At 50.4% G+C, this 9,337-nt stretch overlaps 1 protein-coding gene across 1 annotated transcript in view; it reads left to right on the top strand.

The window, feature by feature from the left end:
* The first annotated feature begins 3,473 nt into the window (after positions 1-3,473).
* The window catches only part of LOC117873893 (casein kinase II subunit alpha-like), a 54,638-nt gene continuing 48,774 nt past the window's right edge, over positions 3,474-9,337 (top strand). The window contains exons 1-2 of the mRNA XM_034763778.1: positions 3,474-3,626; positions 6,929-7,183. The gene's annotated coding sequence lies outside the window, so the exon portion shown is untranslated. The remainder of the gene's footprint in view (positions 3,627-6,928; positions 7,184-9,337) is intronic.

Genomic DNA, 9,337 nt, shown 5'->3' with positions numbered 1-9,337 from the left:
GGAGCTACTCCACGGCTGAGTACATCTCCCTGGCCGCATTTCCTCAGTCTACATTTCCCAACCTAGGACGTGTTTTGCTGTTGGATTCAGTCCAGTGCCAGAAAAGACTCTGGCCCCAAGTCTAGCAGTCTCCTCCCTGTGTGGGAATCTTTCCTATGACTGGAGGCCCTTTCGCTCTGCAGGGGAAAGCCCCTCCATCTCTAGGTTCAAAGCGTAAACTTCTTTGGCACCAGGAGACTCTTGGCTGCAGGAGGACAGTCCCTTAGACCTACCTTTTAAAAAATGTTCCCTTATTTGGTGGGTGCTCAGCGCCTCTGAAAACTAAGTCCATGGTATCTCAAGCTGGGCTCCCAAAAACCAAGGTCTGTCAATTTGTGAACCCCTTTGAAAATGTGGGCTTTATTCACGCTGCTGCTGTCTTGGTGCAAGGGGGAGCTGAGGCAGCAATGGTAGGTAAGCCCAGAAGCACTGAGCTCCCCCATCTGACCTGCATGCCCTAGCCTCTGCCCCAACCTCCCCCACATACCCAGATTTCCCATATTCCCCCACACTCCAGTCATCACCCTGATCCCAGGGGGACAGCTTGGGAGGTATGTGTGGGACTATAGGGTGTCTGGGGATGGGGGAAATGGCTCTGTGGGGATCCAGAAGGGAGAACCACCATGAAAGAGTGCAGGGAGATTAGTAGGGGAGAGTGGTTGTTTGGATATGTGGAGATAGCATGGGGTGGGTGGCCAGTACATCTGCAACGAGGCATTGGTTTGTCACACTGGGGCAGTAGTGCAGTGAGGAGCCCTTCATGCACCAGTGCCTCAGGGCAGAGACACTCAGCTTCCCTTTGTCACTGCTATCATGGCAGCAGCGTGGAGGAGCCGGCACTGACACTCGAAGAATGGTGCTGGGGGAATCAAGGCAGCACTGCCAACCAAGCCTGTTGAGTACTGATACCTCAGTGCAGAGCTCTCCCTTATCCCTCACAACCCTGTTCTGCCTGACCCCAGACCTCCTGCATAGCTTCAGTCTCCTGCCCCCTCCCACTTCACTGGCCTGCATGTCCCAGCTCAAACCCGTCTCTCCAAGGCTTGGCTCACTCGGTCTGCACCCTCCTCCCCCAGTTCCCTGAAGCACTATCAGGTGTGTCAAATCTGACTCATGGTTTGTGTCCCAGTCTGTTTGTGTTGTCCATGCCAGTCTGCCATTTTGTAAAAGATGCATCTCAACTTGTGCATTTCTTGCCAAACCTGTGAAGATTTACTTCCCTCATTTTCATTTTCTCCCACCCTCATAGGAATTCAGAAGGAATTTTAGTCTCTATGGAATTCGTGTTGGATTATGACCAAGTGAAGGGAGAACCCCGCTGAACTCAAGAGAAGAGGATATCAAAATATGTTTTTATCCCCAGATTTACATAGTTTCACACTGAATTTATGGAGAGCTTGTTGTTCTTATAGTTGTGATCTAATTTAAGGGGTTATCATAATTCTAAACCAGGGGTAGGCAACCTATGGCACGTGTGCCCAAGGCGGCACACGAGCTGATTTTCAGTGGCACTCACACTGCCCGGGTCCTGGCCACCGGTCCGGGGGGCTCTGCATTTTAATTTTATTTTAAATGAAGCTTCTTAAACATTTTAAAAACCTTATTTACTTTACAGACAACAATAGTTTAGTTCTAGATTATAGACTTATAGAAAGAGACCTTCTAAAAACGTTAAAATGTATCACTGGCACGCAAAACCTTAAATTAGAGTGAATAAATGAAGACTCGGCACACCACTTCCGAAAGGTTGCTGACCCCTGTTCTAAACCAATTCCCATGTTGGATTATAAAGGATTATTATTTATATTGTGTAAAGCTCTATATCACAGTTAAAATGGGGCCATCTAGGCCTGGGTGCACTGCACACACACAGGAAGTCACAGATGGAGCCTGCTCAAAAGCGCTTATATCCTGACTTGAAACAAGACAGAAAAAGTGAGCATAATAAACAAGAGGAGGGAAGGGGAACAAGGAAAAGGGTAATGATAAATTCCTGAGGTTACATAGGTTAACAATGTGTTCAGATGGTTGGTTTTGAATCATGCAAAAGTATGAAGTTAGTAGAATCTGTGGGAACTCAGAACCTCTGAAAAATCTGGCCAACTGTGTTTTTAAAAAAGTAAATCAATGTCAGCCCTCACTGAATGTCCCTCTGTCTAGCCGTTATTAGCTGTTGATTGGTTACAAAACAGAACCATGCTTGAGAGAACATAGATGGAGTACGTTATGTTTTAAAGTCTGTGGATTCTGTTCCGTATCAATGGAGTCTGTTCTTGTCTTCTCTTTTGCACAATTCTATTGTTTACTTTGTCCCCTCCACCCACACATCTTTTCCTTTAGGTGACTTCAGCACCTACAAGTCCAGCTGAAGTCCATGTGAGCTGCAGCTACTCCGCACCTCTGAAAATCAGGGACATAATGTTGAGATATGATCCATGGTGGGAAGGGCACCAGGGCCCTATGACAGGCTACAGGCTTCTCCTCCCCAGGCCCATTCTAGCAGCATTCAGCTACTGCTAGTAGTCAGTGTTGCAAATCTAGGACCACTGCTATTTAATTTACCTCTGATCCCAGAGGAGGTGGGGACCCGATTTCAACCGTAACTGCAATACCCCCTTCATACATGCTGCCCAGAGAAATTCAGTCTGCATTAGCTAGGGATGGGATTTGGGATTCATTTTTATTTGCCTTAAAAATATCAAGGGAATTTCACTTTCGTTCATAAACATCTCAAAAACTAAGAAGCTTCAAACTGGGTTATTACTTGGAGGGGAAGCTTCCTAAGACATCAGGGAGCTGTGCAGGTGACTTCCTCAGACTTCAGGGAGCAGTAGGCAACATGCTCTGTTTGAGTCAGTGCTGATCGGACCCCAGCCCAGCACTAGGAACGGTATTCTGCTCCAGGGAGCAGTGGGGGACAGGGGAGTTCAGTAGGGGGTACCCCCCTCAATTGGGGCTGACCCCAATGCCCCAGCACTAGGGAGCTGTTCTGTTCCAGGGAGGGGGCACCTCCCTCAGTCAGGGTTGACCCAATGCCTCAGCCCAGCACTAGAGAGCCATCCTGCTCCAGGGAGCAGTGGCACGAAGGGGGTTGGTAGGGGGCAGCCCCCTCAGTCAGGGTTGACCCAATGCCCCAGCCCAGCACTAGGGAGCTGTTCTGCTTTAGGGAGCAGTGGCGGGAAGGGGGTTCAGTAGGGGGCAGCCCCGCAGTCAGGGTTGACCCAATGCCCTGCGCCTGCCTAGCACCAGCAGGACCCGGTGGCGGCGAGGCATTGAGTCCCCAGTAGGACCCCGGGGTGCCCCGCCTGCAGAAGGCCCAACGCTCTATGGTCCCATGACGTACCAGGCGGCCCCCGGCCGGCGCCGTCTCTCTCCCGCTCTCTATGGTGCGGGCCGGCGGGATGCGGAAGTGGCCGCGGGCGAGGCCCTGGCGCCCTCTGGCGGCCCGGCCCGGCCCCTGCCGCTCCCGTCCCGCTCCAACGGCGCTGCTGCCCGGGAGCGCCGGCCGCCATATTGTCACCCCCAGCGGGCCGGGGTCCGGCAGCCCCCCGCCTCCGAGACCCGCCGCCGCCCCGCGGCCCGGCCAGGTGAGGAGCCGGCTGCGGCCGCCGCGCTCGGCAGGGCCCCGCCCGGGGGGAGGGGAACCGGCCGGGGGGAGGGGAGCCCCCCCCGGGGCTGGGGGGGTTAGGGGAGGTTTCGGGGCTGGGGGGGAGGGTCTCCCCCAAAACTGACCCGGGTGCGGTGGGGGGAGGGGATCTGCCTGTGATGCTATTGGGGGAGGGGCAGCATAGAGGGAGGTCCCCCCCATCTCCCCAGTGCTGTGGAGGGAGGGGGCAGTGTGAGGGGAGCCCCCCCCTGGTGCTCTGGGGCAGGGGTCCCCCCCCCCGGTGCTGTGGGGGGAGGAGTCAGCGTGTGGGAAGGTTTCCCCGTCACCCCAGTGCCATAGGGGTGGGAACCAGTGTGTGGGGAAGCCCCCCCCTCACCCCCACCCTCCCTGCTGCTATGGGGTGCTGGTCTAGTGTGGAGAAAGTTTTCCCAGGCGGTACTACCCACTGGTGCCGGGAGGAGCTCCCCTCTGTATACCCCCACTTCCCACCCTCCGGGCGGGGGTGGGTGTGAGGGGGTGTTCCCCCTCCCCAGGCCTCCTGGTGCTGGTGTGGGAAGGGAGTGGTTTGAAGCGGGCATTTCCCCCCTTTGTATTCCCCTGGCGGTGGTGGGGAAGGCAGTTGATGAGAGTGGCGAGGTGAGATAGTGTTGGGGCAGATTCCCCACTCCCTGTGTTCCCTGACACACTCCACGGCCCCCCAGCACCAGAGGGGAGGTCTCGTTTGCGCTTCCTTCCTGCTGCTGTTGTGCTAGGCGGTCAGTGTTAGAGAACATCCTCTCCACCCATGTCGATGTTCTGCTGGTGCTGCTGGGATAGTCGGGGGATCTCCTTTCTGGCCTTGCTGGAAGGGGCTTTCATGATCTGATTTAGCTGTGGGTTGGTCCTGCTTTGAGCAGGGGGTTGGACTAGATACCTCCTGAGGTCCCTTCCAGCTCTGAGAGTCTATGATCTCAAAGGACTGGCCGAGTTTCTCTTGGAGGACACGTTTCCCAGCCCTACCCATGACTCCTACCGTCATACGTCCTCATTCCCAGCCGTCAGTCCCAAGCAAGCCCGCTTGGTAACCGTGATTTTAATCAGGATCCAAAAGCATCACTCATGTGCTAAGTGAGGCCCCAAGCAGCAGCCCTTGGATGCTATAGCTCCCAGCATGCAGTGCTCCATCTTGATACGAGTGTTCCAGGCCTCGTGTGCTTGGACTTGTAGGCTCCATGGGCTCCTTTGTTTTATGGCAGGCCTGTTGGACTCTTGGGCCTCTGGCGAGTGGCTAGCGCAGCTTGAGAATGTGTGAGGTTTGGACACTCCCTGTTCTTTTAAAAGTGGACATTTGTGGATGACACCAAGCTGGGAGGGGGCGCAAGCACTTTGGAGGACAAGATGGTCTGAAATCAGGAAGATGAAATTCAGCAAAGATAAGTGCAAAGTACTGCACTCAGGAAGGAAAAAGCAAATGCACAACTACAGAACGGGGAATAAACTGGCCAGGCAGTAGTACTGCTGAAAAGCATCTGGCAGTTCCGCTGGATCACAAAACGAATATGAGTCGTCAATGTAATGCAGTTGCAAAAAAGGCTAATACCTTTCTGGGGCTTACTGACAGGAGTGTCGTAGGTAAGACGTGGGAAGTAATTGTCCTGCTCTACTCGGCACTGGTGAAGGCCTCAGCTGAAGTACTGTATCCAGTTCTGGGCACCAGATGTGAATAAACTGGAGAGAGTCCAGAGGAGAGCAACAACAATGATAAAAGGCAACAGAGGGTCCTGTGGCACCTTTGAGACTAACAGAAGTACTGGGAGCATAAGCTTTCGTGGGTAAGAACCTCACTTCTTCAGATGCAAGAAGTTAGTCTCAAAGGTGCCACAGGACCCTCTGTTGCTTTTTACAGATTCAGACTAACACGGCTACCCCTCTGATGAATGATAAAAGGGTTAGAAAACCTCACCTGTGAGGAAAGGTTAAAAAACTGGGCATGTTTAGTCTTGAGAAAGGAAGACTCAGGGGGGACCTGATAAGTCTTCAAATATGTTAAGGGTTGCTGTAAAAAGGGTGGTGATCAATTGTTCTCCATGACTGCTGAAGGAAGGATAAGAAGTAATGGGCTTAATCTGCAGCAAGGGAGATTTAGGTTAGATAGTAGGAAAAACTTTCTAATGATAAAGGCAGCTAAGTTCTGGACTAGGCTTCCAAGGGAAATTGAGGAATCCCTGTCATTTAAGAACAGGCTGGACAAACACTTGTCAGGGGTATGGTCTAGGTTTACTTGGTCCTGCCTCAGTGCAGGGCCTGGATGTAATGACCTTTCGAGATCTTTTCCAGCCCGACATTTCTGTGATTCTATGGGCAGAATAAGTGTAGCGGAAGAGTACTAGCTCAGTGGATTTCTGTTCTGGGGCTCAGAGTTTTCCCTCTCTAGTTTATTGTGGAGTGTGTTATATTAGATGGTCTATTGCTGGAGTATTTCTCTAGTCCTGTAAGTGTGCAGGCATTTTATGCCTGTATTGACTTTGGACATCTAAAGAAGCATCAGGCTTTTTAGCTGTAACATCACTGGTCGCTTCCCCTTCCCTCTGACTGTATTAATGTTTCTCTTAAGCAGACTTGTTTTCAGTGAAACCTGCTTTCTGTGCATGTCCTTGAAACCACTCCACCTCATTTGCTCTTGCAAGCAAAGCAGAGTCAGGCCTGATCAGTGCTTGGAATGGAGATCTCCAAGAAACATCTAGATGGTGCCAGAAGTGGCACTGGTAGTGGAGAGGGTTCTCTCAAAAGGGGTTCTCTTTCTTCCTTTAGTCAGGAATAGCGTTCAGACCCCATTGTGGTGCTGCAGGGAGGGGCTGTGTGATTCAGCAGAGGATGCTCTCTGCTAAGTCAGGATTGACCCCAGTGCCTAGTGAGGATTTAGGGGGCTGCTGGAAGTGCTGTCTGTGGATAAGATGTAAAATCAAGGGTTTGACCATTTGTGGATATTAAAGGTACTATGGTACTTTCTTCAAAAACTGGCTTATTCACCTCAGTATCATCTGCAACATTCAATTTAAGTAATTTAATTTTGCCTCCCTAAAAATTCCCTCTGATTTCAACTGGTTATGGAATTCTCCTTTAATATCTGTTGTAAATTGCTGGGCAATGTTGCTGTGTGCCTTAAACCACTGCTGTGTCCCACCGGAGAGGTAGCTGCATTTCAGTGCTGCTCTGATCCCTGTGTATATGTTTGCCACGCCCTTTTGGATTTCTGATGGAGGGGTGCTATAGACATGTCTGTTGTTGTTGTTGTTTTTTTAGGGACAGGGCAATGCTGTAAGCTCCTGGCTCCGGGAGGCCCCTCAGCCCATCACTTTTCTCTGTGCTGATGGATGGAAACCACTGATAGCTGCAACGTGGAAGCACTTTTCCTTCCCTCTTGAGCTGATTGCTGCAGTGAGCTCTGCCTGGCCCAGCTGGCCCCCCCACCCGTCTGGAATGCAGCTCACGCCTTTCTCTGCCTCTCCCAGGACAGCTCAGGGCAGCATTTGGGCTATAGATTAACCAAGGTTCAAGGTAATAACTTTCTGTTCCTGGAGAATGTTCTACCAGAATGGTCCTTTCAAAGGGAAAGTCAGTCTGAGACTGTGACCTATCTGACCTGGGCTGGAGAGTTGATACTGTTACAGGTTGTAATACGTATGGAAGTGTTTTGCCAGTCCTGGGATGTTCCCTCAGGTGTGCCCATGTATCTCTCTTCTTACCTGCAGTTCCCCTGCTATCCCTGTCCTGGGACCCCTACACGATTTGCTCATGCACTGTTCCTGAGTTGCTCCCACCTCCTTCTCCCTAACATTGCTGCTTCTCTCCAGGTGTGAGGGGAGCAGCCTAGAAGTGGAGTGCTTGGGCAGCTCCACCTTGTTCTTCCGCTTGCACATGCAGTGTGAGTGCACCATGAGCAACATGCTGTTGTCACTGTGCTGCCTCGTCCTGGCCCACTTGGACACGTGTTTCAGTCTCTTTGTGCCTCAGTCACTGTAGCTGGGAAACGTAGTCAGTCCCCAGCCTCCTCACGGAAAACGAGACGTGGGTCAGTGTAGATGCAGCCTGTGTACCATAGTGAATGGGTGATGATAAGAGGCCAAAGAGGAAGGTCTAGCTTTCCTGAGGAAATAGAGAGAGGGTATGTGTGGGAGCAGATCCTGCTGAACTTCTCTCGTCTTCACTTGTCGGTGTCACAGGTTGTGCCACAAGTTTGGTTTCCCTTTTATAATTAATTAGGTCTCATATCAAAAGGCTGTTCCTATGGAACCAGCTGGGCTTCTTGCTGCTGAATGGCAGCGACTGCTACTTAATCAGTAGTTGCAAAGCTTTCACTTAAGAAGGACACCTATGGCTAGTCACGCTAGATGATGCATAAACGGGAATTTTGAGTAGGAGCAGAGAGGTTATTGTACCACTGTATTTGGCACTGGTGCGAGCGCTGCTGGGATCCTGGGTCCAGTTCTGGTGCCCACAGTTCAAGAAGGATGATGATAAATTGGAGGGGGTCAGAGAAGAGCCACGAGAATGATTAAAAGATTAGAAAACTTGCCTTAGTGATAGACTCAACACACTCCATCTATTTAGCTTCACAAAGAGAAGGTTAAAGGGTGGCTTGAGTACAGTCTGTAAGCACCTACCTGGGAAACGAATATTTAATAATGGGCTCTTCAGTCTAGCAGAGAAAGATCTAACATCCAATGGCTGGAAGTTGAAGCTCGACAAATTCAGACTGGAAATAAGGGGTAAATTTTTGACAGGGTAATTAATCATTGGACCAATTTACCAAAAGTCATGGTGGATTCTCTGTCACTAACCATTTTAAAATCAAGATTGGATGGTTTTCTAAAAGATCTATTCTAGGAATTTTTGGGGGGAAGTTCTATGACCTGTGTTATACAGAAGGTCATTGTGATCATCTAGTCTGATCACTCTGGCCTTGGAATCTCTGAATCTGTTTGTAACAGGACTTGAAATAGGTGGGAGATTCTGAATTCTGGGGCTATGAAATATCAATTTGATTATTATACCTGAATTTAGGGTAAACAGTGAGGTGACAAAATTTGCACATGATACAAAACTACTCAAGATAGTTAAGTCCCAGGCAGACTGCGAAGAGCTACAAAGGAATCTCACAAAACTGGGTGATTGGGCAACATAATGGCAGATGAAATTCAGTGTTGATAAATGCAAAGTAATGCACATTGGAAAACATAATCCCAACTCTACATATAAAATGATGGGGTCTAAATTAGCTCTTACCACTCAAGAAAGAGATCTTGAGCGGTAACAGCACCCTCAGCAAGTTTGCAGATGACACTAAACTGGGAGCAGGGGTAGATACGCTGGAGGTTAGGGATAGGATACAGAGGGACCTAGACAAATTAGAGGATTGGGCCAAAAGAAATCTGATGAGGTTCAACAAGGACAAGTACAGAGTCCTGCACTTAGGATGGAAGAATCCCATGCACTGCTTCAGACTAGGGACCGAGTGGCTAGGCAGCAGTTCTGCAGAAAAGGACCTAGGGGTTACAGTGGACGAGAAGCTGGATATGAGTCAACAGTGTGCTCTTGTTGCCAAGAAGGCCAACGGCATTTTGGGATGAATAAATAGGAGCATTGCCAGCAGATCGAGGGACGTGATCATTCCCCTCTATTCTGCATTGGTGAGCCTTCATCTGGAGTACT

Source organism: Trachemys scripta, chromosome 2 (assembly GCF_013100865.1).
Source record: "Trachemys scripta elegans isolate TJP31775 chromosome 2, CAS_Tse_1.0, whole genome shotgun sequence".
In the NCBI taxonomy this organism is placed as follows: Eukaryota; Metazoa; Chordata; order Testudines; family Emydidae; genus Trachemys; species Trachemys scripta.
Note: the sequence above shows the minus strand (reverse complement) of the source record. Positions and strands in the feature narration are given on the sequence as shown.